The sequence below is a fragment of the Mytilus galloprovincialis genome, chromosome 6 (assembly GCF_965363235.1).
Source record: "Mytilus galloprovincialis chromosome 6, xbMytGall1.hap1.1, whole genome shotgun sequence".
Lineage (NCBI taxonomy): Eukaryota > Metazoa > Mollusca > Bivalvia > Mytilida > Mytilidae > Mytilus > Mytilus galloprovincialis.
Genome location: NC_134843.1, coordinates 74,964,924 through 74,977,660, shown reverse-complemented (window position 1 = coordinate 74,977,660; position 12,737 = coordinate 74,964,924). Strand labels below are relative to the sequence as shown.

Sequence of the window (12,737 nt, the reverse complement as noted above, 5' to 3'; positions counted from 1 at the left end):
CATCGCAAACACCCGGGTGATCCGGAATTTAAAATACCGTATCCGCTTCAGGGTGTAAACCCCACAAACTATCCTAAGTAGAAATCACCTAGGTAAAAATTAGTTTTAATGTTGCATTTAATTGATAATATAAATTATCAACCATACATCACAAGAAATTTATGAAGGGGTGGAGGTGGATTCAGGCAAGTATATTTCACTAATATATTCACATAAAATCTCTTTTTGATATTCAAAAATATCCATTTTATGTGAATAAGTTAAATATACTTGCCTGATACATTTACATTATAGAATGTATATATACTCACTGATTACAAAGCAGTGAATGGTCTTCGGAAGGTGGATAAATTTCTTCTTTACTTTAAAATCCATCACCAATTACATCATAACCATGATAACACCAAAAACAGTAACTAACATATATACAAGTCAAATGGTATTTACAACTGTACTAATCATCATTCTGAAATAAAATATATATATTTTATTCTAAAAATTTGTCGGTATCTAAATCCCTCAAATAAAACTTAACAAATGTGGAATGGATTCAGATGACCAATCTGCAGCATCCAAAATAGATTGAGTGGATGCCCTTTGTATAATGCACAACTTGGAGCAATTGCACGAGTGGAATGAGCATTAACTTTTAAATTTTCATCTGAATATGATTCTTTTATTGCTTGAACAATCCAACTAGCAATTGTAGCTGTACCTACTGGTTTGCGAGGTTCTTTCATAGCAATAAAAAGTTTGACTTTGTCTGCTAATTGTAACTTCTGTCTAATAACTTTAGTTCTTTCTAAATATACAGAAATGGACCTTTTAGGATCTAATAAAGGTCTGTCTTTGAAATGTGATACATGAATTTTAGCCCCAAAATGACTGTCTATCCTGTTTTGCTAAACCATGTCTAATAAAAGTGATACCCTTATTTTGTATCTTCATTGACTCTTGGTCGATCCTAAGACTATGTAAATCACTGCACCTTCTGAAAGTTGTTATTGCAGTAAGAAAAACTGTTTTCAAAGTTAAAAACTGGAGTGGCACCTCATTTAATGGTTCAAAAGGTTGTTTTTCTAAAGCTTTTAAAACAACTTCTAAATTCCACTCTGGAAATAATTTGACTTTAGGAGGTCTAGAATGGAAAACGCCCTTAATCAGTCTAGAAATGTAAGGATGTTGACCAACTGGACAATTTTGAACTGGAGGTAGTACCGCTGATAACATTGACCGCTAACCAGATATTGTATGATATTGCAACCCTGATTCAAATAAAAATGCTAAAAAATCAGCAACCTGATTCAAAGTAGCTGTATATGGATAAATTTGTTTTGTATCACACCAACTACAGTACTTTTCGAATTTGGCAGAATAATCTTTCTGTGTTCATACTCGCCAAGATGCATTGAGCAGGGTTCTAGCTGACTTTGAAAAGCTATCTGTTTCAAAATTTCGGTCGAGAGAAGCCATGCATTTAGACTTAACATCTGAGGATTTGGATAATAAATCTTTGTCTTGGGTTGACTCAATAGATTTTCTAACATTGGTAATCTTATTGGAAGTGCAACCAAATCCGGCAAGTATATTTAACTTATATATTCACATAAAATCTCTTGTTGATATTCAAAAATATCCATTGTGGATGGTAGCTACAACGATTTCTCCATGCTATTGTTAGTTGAAAGTTTTCAGTACACAGTTGGTATATCCAATTGTATGGTCATGAACTTTATTCTTTCATTCTTCAATAAAGTCTTCATTCATGAAAAAAATGGAAATGGAATATTTTGTTCACCCATTTGTCAGTAATGATCAATAAATGCCTATATCTATCTTTTGCAGACTGAAATTTCTGAGATTATTATCAAACTTGTCAATAAATATACAAAGGTACAGGACAATTTAATACTTAATTTGTGCAAGTGGCAGCTAATGTGATTGACAGTGAATTGAAGCAAATATATATCAGGCATTGGAATTTTAAGATGATTCAAACTCTATGAACTTGAAATATTTCAAAAATTTCATTTATATTCAGCTGTTGATATCTTTATATGGTCTCAAAAACGTTTTTTGCAATTGCAAGCACTGATCCATATATTTATAGTATAAAAATAATAAAATATGGTCATTTCATAAAAAGAAACTTTTTCCTATAATTCATCTCATAAAAAAGTATGTTTTGAACAATTTGCCCTATCTGTTTGCTTCATGGGTTGTTTTGCTACAGTTGGCTAGATTTTCTAAACCAAACTAACTCCTGTTCTTTCACCCTTACTTATATAATATATAAATCAAAACATAATATGCACAAGTGTTTGTGTTGTTTTTTCAGCAATTTTTTATACTAATATGCTTATAAATATAATGAATATTGATTGTTTCACAATATTAAGAAGAAATGTCAATTTATAAAACAGTCAGTATTCATGAGTAATTTATTATATATGTGGATTGTCATACCACATTTCTCTCTGTGTGCATTCTTATATAGTGTGTAATATAATTGAATAAGGACCTAAGGTGTTAAAGGAGATAAATTTTTAAATCTGTAATGTGTTTGTACTAGTCAGTTGCAAGCTTAAAGCTTTTTCAGACACAGATGTAGAATAATCTATGTTACTTATAAACTTTAGATATCTGTCTATGAAAGTTATTGAAACAAACGTATTAATGATTTTAAGAAATATGCCCTTCACTTTAGGTCTACATCCTGAAATATATACACCTTAAGGACTCTGTACTATAATTCACCACATGATCTCTTAAAAATCAAGAATTATTATTAGATGTTAAAATTTATTGTAATTCCATTAACTTGGAATTTTCTCAAAAAGTTTTTTGGAACACCACATAAAGAGACATTATGTCATGTAATTGTCAATATAGTACAGATACTTTAACATATCTTAAAACTCATGAAAGATGAACTTGGTTACTATATAATATTGTGAACGGTAACCATACAGAAAAAAAAACAACACTGTCAAAAATTATTAAAAATAAAATATTTCTGACAAAATGTATCTGATAAATCTACCATTTACTCAGAAATTGTTTGTATATGTTTATCAAAAAACTGAATGTTTCCAAGAGAAATATCTTAGATCAAAAAGATCTACCACTGAAAGTGTTGATATATGTTCAAGATCTACCTCTGAAAGTGTTGGTATAATTATGTTCATCAATTATGACGTTTGTTTTTAGCTAGTACCCCTTCTTGCTTTCTATTGCAAATCTGTTAACCTGTTATCTTACAAATTGTCTTTGCTTGAATTTTTTGCCCTTGATGTATAATTTAAGAAGCAAAATAAAAGGTATAAATGGGATTCAGATTCCCTCCTCTATTCTTAAACCTGTGGTGTTTACAAGGGCATTTTCCTAATTTTTGACAGTCCTGAATCTTTCTAAACATTGTAAATACCATAAGATAGATAGATCAGAAGCTATTCATGATGATACACCCCTTAAATGGATTTTTATAAAAACATAATGAATTGAACATCGACATGAGGAAGATTTATACATAATCAATACATCATGTATTTATAAAATTGTTTTTGTTATAAAAAAACATATCGAACTTTACAAATTTTGTATGCAAACTTTTTCAGTATATATATTGAAACTTGACAATCTGAAGGTACATGGTCAAATGGTAATGGATGTATCTATTTTATTAAAAGATAACATTATCAAATTACAGTTATAATTTTCATGGTTAATGTCTAGATTAAATAAATGCCTTAAAATTTCACTAAGAATATAGTTTAATGTCACCATAGGTATTGTCTTAATGGGTGCTAGTTTTGGAATTTTTTGGTCAATTCGTGTGTAATCTTAAGGATATAACAGTTTACCCAAAAACTGACATAAAGTCAGACTAAAACAAATATTCCGTGTATTTGTCAACTATGAGTTTACTTAAGAAATTAAAGATAATATTTATTATATCTTGGACATAAATAGATAAAAAAAAAGTATTTCTTACAGTGAATTGACTGTTAGTGTTGCTCTCCACCAATTGCAACTCATTCAAAATTTTGACCAAATTGCAATTTGTTTTATAAAATCAAATTGTTCAACTGTTCAGAAATTTGAACCAACTGCTGTAGAAAACCACAGCCAAGTCATGAAAGTGCATTGTGATAAAATAGAATATACTTACAATCCTATAAGACTTTAACTCCACTTTAATGATGTTGTGACAAAATTAATTCATCAGTTTGTATAGTTATATTATATTCATTTCCATGCTGAAGGGAAACTGTTTATTTTGAATTGCTATAAAATTGTCCAAACTAAGCTTTCATATAGTTTTTTTTTATTTTATCACCTTGCACTTTCACATTTTGACTGAACAATTTGTTCAATATTCTGACCAGTTGAACAATTTGGTTTAATAAAACAAATTGCAATTTGGTCAAAATTTTGAATGAGTTGCAATTGATGGAGAGCAACACTACCGGTAACAGTCAAGTCACTGTAAAAGATGCAAATTTATCATGTCTTTAATTGTGTGACCTTTTGTGTGAAATTTCTTCAGCAATTTGTATAGTCGACCATTTGAGAAAAAGTTCCACTTTTTGAAAGTGGAGCTACTCATTTTTAAAAACAACATGTAAGATACTGTTCCTAATTTTTACTAATGAAATTTCTTGTTGATGTGTGTAGCACAGAGTTATATTTATTATTAATTCCTATTGTTTGATAAAGATATCTTTAGTATAGAATTTTTAGATAGGTACACATAATGGAGATCTGAGCTTTCCACACATCTGATTTTAAATGCATTTTTCATACATATAGTTTAAAATACATTTTTGATACAGTAAGATTGGCAATAAGATTTACCAATTGATATTTTTTTTTTTTTAAGTTTTAAAGCATAGTTATGCTTTTTAGTTAGAAATAAAGACATAAAATTTTGTATTCTTATCTTCAAATAAATATATTTTGTTGTCATTTTTGACAGAAATGAAAAGTTTAATAGTCAATTATTTATCACCGTGACGATTCTGTTCATGGTTCACTTATTTTTATTTCATAATTTTTTGTAGAAGCAGCAGCAGAGAACAGCTAAGATGACTGTAGATTATATTGTTGAATATTTTATTTACTGTATATGCAGGACAGTATTTTTACCTATGTTATTTTGATAAGTATTCAATGTTTGTTAAAAGCAGATTGTGATATTAAATCATCATTGTATAAGGAAAGTTCAGACAAATTATATATACATGTTTTTCTGACCATAATACCCTAGAAGGGAATAATTGGTTTAGCCACTTGAATAGGTAGTAACACTAATGGAAATAGTTTATGAAGTATCCAACGAATAGATAAAAATAATTTTACTGATATTTTAGCTTATTGTTTGAAAGCAGATTCAATTGAAGTTTCTTCAAAAAGCTTAAAATGAATTTTAACTTAGTTTGATTGACTGCAGACAAAGAGCTTGAATGAGATTTAACAATTTTTAACATGTAGATTGATTGAGATTGAAATATCTTCACTTCATTCTTAATCTTAAACTATTTCAATTAGTGTTTGTACCTAATTGACGGACCTCTCTTTGGTCTACTAGGGAGCTTTATGTGTGCAGTTTTATAATTGGGTATGTTTTCTATCAAAATAGTGGAAGTTTTTTAAGTAATACACAAAGTATGCTAATGTTTAACTATCTTCCAAAAGTTGTACCTTTGTCACATTTGGAAATGAAACAATAAAAATTTCAAGTATAGCACCAATGCTGAATTGTAATCTGTTGAACAGAGCAATATTGGTGTAGAATTGGATGATACTATTAATTATAATATGCAAAATTTTCTCGTATTACTTATTATTAGCACAATCCAGTTCTGATGAGAAATAGCATGAAGTCAGGTGATTAAACTAAGGAGAGCTTGTTATTTTGTGTTAAAAACTTCTACAAAGTTATTGAAATTTAATGATTAATGTCTATTTAGCAGTAAAATAGTAGATTTAATATGTGTCATCTAACTTGATATCATTTGGAATATATATTAACTGCACACTAATTTATGCTTTCTTGTCTGTACTTTCTTTGTAGATTATAGATCTGTTCACTTTTATAAGAAAATAAATTTTTTAAACAAGATTTCTCACTTTCTTCATGTCCTTTGTACTTTGAAAACACATTAGCTACACTGCAAGATCGTAAATTTTGAAGGCAAATGGAATTGTACAAATATGTACTGTGTTGTGAACTCAACCCTATAAAATTCCATGGCTAATTATTGTAAAAGATTGAAAGGTAATCGCTGGGATTGTCAATGAAGAGACTGTCTTCAGTAATACTTACATATGAGAAACTTACTCCATTGGTTTAATGACTGCTTGTTGACATTGTTAAAAACAGTAAATTGGCCATGTCACAAATAATAAAAAGATTTTGCATACAACTGCCATATGTTTATTTTGACATAGGAATAAATGTTTTTCAACTGTTTTTGTTTCTTATACATCATTGAGTCTCAAATATTAAGCTTTGAGAGTTTCTATTGAAGTTAAAAATAAAAAAAAATGAAGAGCATACATTGCTAATATAATATTGATTTTTTAAAACAAAAATTTATGTAGTAGGTGATTTAAAGATAAGTTTAGACAAAGTTTTTATTAATTTTTCACAACTGTCGATGTATATTAAGACCTTTTGTTTGATAAAGTTTCATCAATTATATTCTGCTAAATATTCTTATTCTTCAAAAAGTTGAAAAAGTACCAAAGTTGTATGCATATTTTAAAAAAAAATCTGTGACACAACCCATTTACTGACCCAGGACGTACGTAAGTGGTACAAAGTCTGCCAAAAAATATGATTCTAAAAGTACTACTGACTGGCTTGTTATTTGATTTTTTTTTAAATCCAAACATATTTGAGTCCTAGAAAGGTATTAAAAAATTTAAGATGTGACTTGATACAAATCCATTTATGTAGAAACTAGGTAATATAAAACAAGGATTCCTTGCTCTCAGAAGTAGTGCAAGGGAAATGTTTAAAAGAGGATATTACAAATAAAATGATAATTTTACTGTTTGGTATAGGGAATTGTTTGCTTGTTTTTTTTTGTTTTTTTTGTATTGGACTTGATTATAGTCACTTGAACCTATTTAAGGTTATTTTAGGTTTAGTGTCTCACATACAGTTGGATTGTATTGCACTATTTGATTGATAAAATGGGTAAAACAGTTTATTTCTTAGAAAAAAGCTTATTAGCAAAACACTCAATAGCTGGTAAAGTCATCCAAGCCATAATTATGTCCTAAACAGTGACGTAACACAAATCTTAACTAAAATCTAAAACTAAATCCAGATTAAAAGGCTATACCTGTATTTCCCAGCCATATTCATATAGGAACAAAGTCATGTCTTTACAAAATCGTAACATAATTGAGCAGACAAATTTGTGAGCACATCTATTGTTTTGAAATTTAAATACTTTTGATGTCCTGCCAAAAGCAATAGGAATTGATTGCTGACATCAATACTGTTTTCAAATCTAATGCACCTTCAAGTTTTTCCAATCTTGAAAAACAAAATTTAAAAAGATAGTCAAACTTTGCCACAATCAATAATGAATATGTAAATAGTCCATGTTAATTTGACTTGTGAACTTATTTTCGACTTCATTGATGGACTAGACCCAATTCATAAACACATGGTATTGGCTTTAATGTTCTCATTTGATCACTTAAGCTATTCGAATAACTTAGTCGATGTTTTGAATGCACATTTACATGAAAATCTCTAGAAAAACAACCAATTCAATTTGTTTCAGCTTTTGATTTTGCCATTTGATTTAATACTGACTCTCCGTTTTGAATTTTCGGTATTTTTTGTTATTTTTACTTTTTCTAACGTCAATTGACATGCATGTTCCTTTGGATATCAAGTAAATACTTTTCCTCCGTCTACAAGGCATGTTTACCCATGTAAACTGACGTAAATGTTAAATTCATAGTTTTTGTCTCGCTTGACGGAGTCAAAAAGCGAGACATAGGTATGCTGTTTCTGGCGAAGGCGGCTTCAACAATTTATTAAGTTTGTGGTTAGGTCTTGTTTATGGTGAACCACTAATGGTAAGTCAAAGATATTTGGTATGCAGTTGTATAAGTATTGGTACATCTCATTACCATGGTGATTATTTGACCCAGCCTCCTACGATATGGTCAATTGACTTTGAAACTTTTGCTTAGTTTTCATGTTTTAGTTTGTGATTAGGTCAGTTTATGGGGAACCACTAGTAGTAAAGTAATGATAATTTGTATGCAGTTGTATAAGCATTGGCATACCTCATTTCCATGAAGATTATTTGGCCTCGCCCCCTCAGTCATGGTCTATTGACTTTGAAACTTTTGCTTAGTTTTCATGTATTAGTTTGTGATAAGGTCAGTTTATGGGGAACCAGTAGCGGTATAGGTCAATGATACTTGGTATGCAGTTGTATTAACATTGGCACATCTCAATACCATGGAAATTTTTTTACCCTCCCCCTCAGTTATGGTTTATTGACTTTAAAAGTTTGCTTGGTTTACATGTATTAGTTTGTGTTTAGGTTTGTTTAAAGAGAACTACTTATGATAAGTCAATGGTATTTGGTATGCAGTTGTATTAGCATTGGCACATCTCATTTACATGGATATTGTTTAGCCATGTACCTTCAAGATAGTTCATTGACTTTGAATATTTGCTAAACTTACATGTTAAAGTGTTGTTATTTTTTATTTCAACATTTACATTATCGAAATTACATAAAAGCGAGACATATCTTTGTGATAACAGTTTATTTTACAACGTTCTTGTTTTCTGAAAATTATAAAAATAATTAGAGAAAGTTGAACTGGTGAAAAATACCCAGAATATTAGTATCAATATTATTTGCCATCCATAGGAGTCGTAAAATTGTTACCTTTTTTGTCTGTGAATTTTAAAACTGGTAACTTGTGATCAACAGTCAAAGATTGATGACGATGATTTTTGACAGGTTTTTACTTATTACGGTATTGTAGAAAGGGAAAAAAAAATATGAAAGATTTTGACTCTCACAAGACACATCAAACTTTTATAAAAGCAAACTTTAAAAGTTCAACATCCGTGTATTCTTCTGCCAGTATCGGTTTGAAGATACCTTCAGGGACTAATAAATCATCAGCAGTCATATCGACCGAAATGTAACATGACGTTAATAAAGGTACATGATGTATTGCACCAGATGCACATTTCAACCATTAATGTCTCTTCAGTAAGGACAAAATTTTCAACCTAAAAATAAATAATACCCGACAATGAATTGCAGCGATGCCTAAGGGTGACACATTCTAAAGTACTAATTGTGTAAGAATTTTCTTGTGACTTTATGGTATGTCATGATCCTCTGAGGAAACAAACATAAAGATGGCCTTACAACTCTTTTAATTAGTATGTTATCAACACAATAACAATTGTCTGAGGATTAGGTATTTTGAAAGGTCCAGATTGCGCGTCAACATTTCATCCATTCATCCAGTTACTAGTAAAATTTCGTGAAGAATTGAGTAAATGATGTTTAAACCATAGTATACATTATGAATGTATATTTGATATTACTAGTAGTTTACCAAAATGAAGAAAATGGCAAAAAAAAAAAAAACCTTCATCAGAAATACACAAACCAAAACCTTTGAAAACCAAGAAGTAGAAATAAAGGCAACAGTTCAAAGGTCATGACTCGATTGAGAGAAAACGAATTCGGGTCACAAACTAAAACCGAGGGAAACACATAAATTATAATAGGAGGAAAACAAAAAACAAAGTAACACTGCAGTTCAACAAAAACAAACGCCAGCAGACATAGAAAAAAAGTATCTGATAACAACATATTCCTGACTGGGTACAGGACATATTAAGAAAATATGGTGGGTTGAACCTGGTTTGAAATATAAGATTCATCAAATATACCAAGCTTATAATTTAGAACAACGAAAGCGTTTTTCTTAACCAAAGACTCATCAGTTGCGCTCAAATCAAAACAGTTGAAGGGCCAAAGAAAAATAGATTTGAAAAGCATTTCATACCAAAAATTCCTTTGATGAGTTTCCAAATACGGCCAAGGAAAAGTTTTCATTTTGGTAAAATACCTTAGTGTATTCAAAAATTCTACCAGAATACACAGTAAAAGTACACACACCAAAAAAGAACACATAACACTTAAAAGTGTCAACTTTCAAGTCAAATATAAAATCGGATACGAAACGTACAACCGCAGTGAGACCGCCCTATTGTTACAACTCAAAAAAAGATACAAGGCTATAAGACATAAAAACGTGATGAGCTCTATGATGGAAAAGGAACCTAAACACATATTAAAATTCATTAAAGGTAAATACAGGCATAAGTAGTATACGGCTGTTCAATAGTCACAAACCGATTTAACGGAAATAAATCCGGATTGCAAACAAAAACCAAGGGAAACACATCAACTGTAAATTGGGAAACAACGATATAACAGCACAACCTACCTATTGTATTTATTGCTAACTTGTTCTCGTCCTGAACATGCATGAAATATTTGCCACTGAACGTTAAGCAACCAACAATCAATCAATCAATTAACCCCGCTTAGGGTAAACTTTGCCTTCGAGAGTTGAATACATTTCAAAGGAGAGAGAAATATTCAGCACTGACTTCTCAGTTGACTAACAGTCATCTTACAATGGTATCGACCCAGTGCTAGTAAGTGAAGACGCAGCCAAGAATACACGAATAAAGGCAACAGTAGTATACCGGTGTTCGATAGTCATAAATGATTGAGAGGAAAAAAATCCGGGTTACAAACTAAAACCGAGGAAAACACATCAACTATAAGATGAAAATAACACAACAACAGAAACACTAAAGTGAACAAAAAACAAACTACAATGTAACACACACAGAAAAGAACTATAAGATAACAACTGTCATTTTCATGGCTTGGTACAGGATATTTAAAGAAAAATGGTAGTTTGAACTTGATTTTGTGTCTAGCCAAACCTCGCACTTTTATGGCAATGTTAGATATAACCATCAAATGACAGGATTACAGTACAAATGAATGCAAGATCATTGAAATACACAAATAAAAAATATGATAGTACATTTAGACATACTAACCATAGATGAAAACGACCACGTAAAACAGCATAGGACAAACCACAAAAACAGCATGCACATCTTAATGATTAAAAGAACCTAAAATAGTCAAATTCATTTAAGGTCCAATGTTCTCTATGATTATGTTAAACAGTTAAATCGAATTCATTCATTGAATATTTAAAGCCAGGGTTAATTAATTTTTAGAATAATTTAAACGTATTTATTTATAGTGGATTGGGAAACAAGTTTTTCAACTTAAATTAATCACTATCCACTTTGCGGGTGCGAGTGCTGCCTTGTAGCGGCATTAGCCTTCTCTTTTTTGAAATCTACAAGTGTGTATTTTACGTGCAAGAGATATGGCTCTCTCTTAACACGGGTCAGCCATTTATCGTCCCCTTCCGACGGACTATCATAGACCATACTCGCAAATGGTGTCAAGGGAGAGCCGAAAATTGAGTCCCTGAAATTTTCATCACGGAACGATGTCTCCATCTATTCCTCGTGTTCTTTACTTAACCTTGATTATCAACAATTTACTTACGATGGTATGGTGATACGGTTAAAAAGAGGAATAGTAAGGACGCAAACATAGAATATAAATAAGGTTAATGAAAAGCAATATTTTCATTATCACTGGTGCAACTACTGACGATGCTATGTATTATTGCATATGTCATATTCATACCAAAGATATTAATTAAAATTACTTAATTGACGAAACCTCTTTAACGGCTCATTTCGGAAGACCGACCAGATAATCAAACAAACATGTTTGTATTAATTTAGAAAAGCTTGAAGAAAAATTATATATTATCAACGGCTTTCATTATGGTGAAGTTGCATAAAGTTGAACACGAATACGTTTCTTTCACAACAAATCATTAGATATATTCGATGGAGCGTTGACTAATCGTTATATCTTTATGAAATGATTTAATACAAAATATTCTTCGGTCATAAATGTAAAATTCAAAATGTAGACAGTTGAGAGAAGCAAGCTTGTGAGACCATAATACTGTTTACCTTGTTCATAATTGAATGATATTTTGAAACAGAGCATTTCGTGGTTTTTCCATCGAAGATGTATGAACAACTAGATAAGTTATGAAGAAAATTGATGTAGAAAAAGACAATATTTTAATCGGATATTTTAAAGCTTATCATTTACATAAGCCTAGTACATAAGGACAAGAGTAGTATACCGCTGTTATAAAACACAACTGGCAATACAGTTGAACCTGTCTTATCCGACAAACTGGGAGCCCAGAAAAATATGTCGGATTAAGCAGGGTGCCGGAATATTCAAGTTTTTTCTGCAAGGATAGGCATATTTTGGGCCCATGAAAATAGGTCAGTTAAAGCAGGATGTTAGAATACTCAGGTGTCGGATTAGGCAGGCTACACTGTACCAAGCATTAGGAAGCAGAAGTGGCAAAATGACACCTATGATCACTTATAGAATTGAAACGAAAACATCTAGTTGAAACTTGAAAAATTTATCTAATTGTTATCAAAAGTACATCAAATTTTAACTTTGGCTCTGATGCAAACATCATTATCGACATACAACGTTAACTCAGGAACAATTTATCTCAGT

The 12,737-nt window shown here is 30.6% G+C and overlaps 1 protein-coding gene across 11 annotated transcripts in view; it reads left to right on the top strand.

Moving 5' to 3' along the window:
* Window positions 1–12,737, top strand: part of LOC143080326 (uncharacterized) — a 48,736-nt gene that overhangs the window by 28,178 nt on the left and 7,821 nt on the right. The window lies entirely within an intron of this gene.